Raw genomic sequence first — 4,490 nt, forward strand, 5'->3', positions numbered from 1 at the left:
CAATTATTAATTAGATAATAATAAGTATCTAACAAAAAGCTCATAGCCAACTCAAATTAATGGAAAAAAAATAAGGAAAATAAATCGATTTGACAGGTAACTGACTAGCTTCAAAAACTATATATAAACAACTTCAAATGGACATTTATTAATAAAATTGTTATATGTGAATTTAATAATCAAATTCTTGGTATGCTATCAATTAGGCATGTAAATTTCTTTCATAAACTTTAACTGACCACCTTAGCTTGCCAATTAATTTGTGAATGAAATGTTTATGAAAATTTGAGTCGATTGTCGACCAAATAAGTATGTTACTAGTGTATACTAAATAACTAACTTGTTTTTATATTGCACTATTGATGCATATGAAATTCAAGTTTTACTTTATTGTTTATCAATAGTTATCATGGTATTGACTTGTTGTACTCCTAGATTGAAACATTATTGAGTACTAGTACAATATATTTCAACCAGTAGATAAACTTTTATGTAAAAAAAATTAGAATCCGCCACCTTAATGGCCCTACATGGTCGGGCTCATGACCATCTGTGAGTACTAGATTGAAACATTATTGAGTACTAGTACAATATATTTCAACCAGTAGATAAACTTTTATGTAAAAAAATTAGAATCCGCCACCTTAATGGCCCTACATGGTCGGGCTCATGACCATCTGTGAGGAGGTAAATCAAAAAATTATAATTGGTCACGACAGAGAAAGGTATTGTCTCGACTTCGCCAAGATTCGAACCTCTGCCCTCTTCTATAATTCTACTCTGTCGTAACCAACTCAGCTATACCCCAGAAACAACTAATTGACAGACTTATACCATACCATGACAGTGATGATGATCCAAAGGTTTTTTTGGCATTGGTTAGTTAACATCATCGATTACACATTTTGTACAAATATATTTTTATCTTTACAAATTTCTCCCCGTTAGGCGTTAGGGCTCCCTTTCTACCCTAGGTGTCACCTTTGCTCCCTTGCCAATGGGCAATTTAAGGAAGGGCGATGAAGAAGGCGATTAAGGAGGAACCCAAATCGCGCAAAACAAATCCAAACAAGAGATGAAAGAAACATCACATTCAACGTCTCAACAAATCAAATGAAAATCACCCCCAAAAACATTTGTTTCAAAAGAATCAAACAAATAAATCTCTCACCCGAATCGTAGAATTCCCAGCCTCCTTTGGCAATGTACACAAGCTCGAAAAGAGGGAATCTGTCACCTTTATGATACGATCCCTAGATAGACTTATTCGAATTAATAAATTTATTAATTTATATATAAGTTAGTTAAATTTATTAATAATTATCTTTTGAATAAGTTATTAAATTTATTAATAATTTTTATATTGACTTGGTATTGTCCTAGGGTTATATATAAAGTAAGTATATATTTTTTTAGAAACAAACAATGAAGTGATTCAATTAAATATTTAATTTACTTTGGTTATTGGAGGCTGATCCCCTCGAAGTGATCTTCTCATCCCCTTTCTTCAATCATTTTATTTATTTTTCTATGAGATAGGACGTGAGTTCCTATCAACTTGATATCAAAGCAAGGTTAATTTCATATTATGATAAATTGGAGATCCTATGAAGATGAATTCCCTTGTTGGCGAAGTGGAGATCCCATCAGATTTATTTTTGAAACATAAAGATATTTTATTCTACATGGCACATCAAATGATTTGAAAGTTGAAATAGCTTCTTTGCATCTGGATGGAGAGGCTCCGATGGTATCAATTATATATGTTATGTCATAAATCTACAATATGAAATAGTTTGTAGATGGGTTTCAAACTCATTTCACATAGGGGTGTTCATTATTTGGATTAATCCATCTAACCATCCAATCCAAATAGCATTTGGATTATTTGGGTTGGTTATTCAGATTTTGGATTGGTTAAATGGTTTATCAAAAATATTAAGTGAGTTAATTAATGGTTTGATTCTTAGATTTGACATCCCACCCGGATAATCCATTAAATAATTCAAATAAGGTATTAATATATATTTTATAAATAATTATTATTAGTTAGTAGTTACCCATCACGCTTTTATTACGAGTACTGGGACCTGAGACCACGGTTTCATTTTTTGTAAAATTGCTAAAAACGCTTTTATAAAATGGCAGAATTTTTTTGGTGGAAAAAAATTTGGATTAAATGGTTATCCAAACTGAATAATCCAAATTAATTTTGGATGGTTCGGATTGATTTAGAATTAATTCGGATTGATTTTTGGATGGATTTAAAATTGTACAAAATCCAAATAATCCAATCCAATCCAAATGAACACCCCTAGTTTCACACCCCAAGAGTATAATAATGCAGATGAGAAAATATCCAAAATTCAACGGATCATCACGATAACAGAATATCATAATTGCTTTTTTCGACTCTAACTAAATCATGATTGATCAGAATGAAAATTATTGAATACTTTTATTGAAGAACTTCATTTTAAATCCAAAAATAGGAGAAGATGCATTATCCGCGCACCGTAAAAGTTGCATTATCTTTTACACGAATTCAATAAGAGAAAGTCAATGAGAAAGTCTAAAGCAATGATAAATGACACCGAAGTCATCAATGTACACAAAGGAGAGTATTGATGTATGAACCAATAAAGGATTCAAAGGAAAAATATGATATCAATGAAAAAAATACAAAAAAGTATCAATAAAAAATAAAATATCATTATGACAAAATCAATTTGTGTTTCAGAAGGATTACAACCTTCACAGACAATAATGGAAAGATGATTTATTTAACAACAACGAGATAGTTACAGAGACAATATATATGAAGAGCTAAACTTTGTGACACACATAATTGAAGTCATTAGATTATCATCTCCAACAACATCCGACAAATCATGGTGTATTTTTCATCATAACTCAATGAGAACCCGACGTAAGACTAAGCAAAGAAAAAGATAGTATTGACATGCTTATAAATTTTCAACGAAGACCCCAAAAAAATTTAAATTTAAGAAAGAATTATAAAAAGTCATTTGTCTTTGTCAAAAGGAGATTTCAATCGATGCATGATAAGAAGCTATATACAAATCATCGAAAGAAAAACAAAGAAAAAGATCAACCTTGAGGACAAGGTTGAAAGAAAAAGAAGGAAAATATCAACCTTGAAGACAAGGTTGTTTTGAAGGATAATAAAATGATACGATCCCTAAATAGATTTATTCAAATAAGTCTTTCAAAATTAATATTATCTTTTAGAATATGTTATTAGATTTATTAATTTAGATATGGTAATTAAATCTATTAATAATTATCTTTTGAATGTGTTATTAAATAATTTATTAATAATTTTTATATTGACTAAGTATTACCCTATGTTATATATAGAGTCATTATGTAATATTTTGGGAATAAGCAATGAAGTGATTCAATTAAGTAATCAATTTATTTTGATTAATTATTGAAGGTCGATCTCCTCGAAGTGATCTTCTCATCCCTCCATCCTTTTATTTATCTTTTTATGTGATAGGATGTGGGTTCCTATCACTTTGACCCACGATCAACATTGGTGAGGGGAGAGTAGATGTGAGAAGGGGAATCAGTTAGGATTTTGGAAATGACGCAATTTGCCAATGATGTAATTTGTGAGATGGGGGAGTCGACTAATTTGATTTTAAGGCGGATTGAGATTAGATAAAAGTTGGAGAATATCTTTATCCTAAAGGGTAAAAATTAGAAGGTAATATTGAAAAAAAAATTATTGTTAACCCTAGAATCGTAAAAAAAACTTACGCTACCAAGGTAATCAAATTTTGAAATTATAACATATTTGTTAATATTTTACTAATGTGGCAGTAATAATGTATTGATAATCTTGAACAGATAATCAAAGGTCTCAATCACAACTACTCTTAACTAAACAACCCCTTAAGGTTTAAAATTTATGTAGCATATATATGATATTTGAACAATTAGGACGTTGTTAAAACGTTATGTCAAAAGTCATTTTACTTTTTAGATTTATTTGATCGGTAGAATATAAGACTAGATTGTCCATCTCAAAATTAATCGATGTAAATTGAATATTTGATATAAAAAAATAATATAAATATTTCATCTCTTTATTAATATTATATTATATGGGTACTTCTATTTTGCTTATGCATTTATTTTTTAAAAATCTTTAATTTAAAGAGAAAAGAATGCTCAAGAGTAATATCATTATTAATTATTTAAATTCATTTATACAAACTTTATTTTAATTTAAACTACATAATTAGTTAAATAAGCTAACATTAAATAAATAAAACTTGAGAATATTCCATTTTTAGTAAATCATCTAAAATATTCACATTCATATAAAATACTACTTGTAAATTAAAGAACAAGAATGAAAATTATTATAATTAATAATTTAATATTTTCGTATATATTTTAAAATTTTACGGAGAGAGAGTAATTCTTTTGGCGGGAAAAGGTCGTCATCGGAGAGGCGT

General features: G+C 28.9%; 1 protein-coding gene across 1 annotated transcript in view; it reads right to left on the reverse strand.

The window, feature by feature from the left end:
* Positions 1-4,490, reverse strand: part of LOC141830446 (ATP-dependent DNA helicase Q-like 5) — a 16,457-nt gene that overhangs the window by 11,163 nt on the left and 804 nt on the right. The window lies entirely within an intron of this gene.

Source organism: Curcuma longa, chromosome 6 (genome assembly GCF_044706935.1).
Source record: "Curcuma longa cultivar G26 ecotype Majalengka, Jawa Barat chromosome 6, ITB_CL_G26_1.1, whole genome shotgun sequence".
NCBI classification, from domain to species: Eukaryota; Viridiplantae; Streptophyta; class Magnoliopsida; order Zingiberales; family Zingiberaceae; genus Curcuma; species Curcuma longa.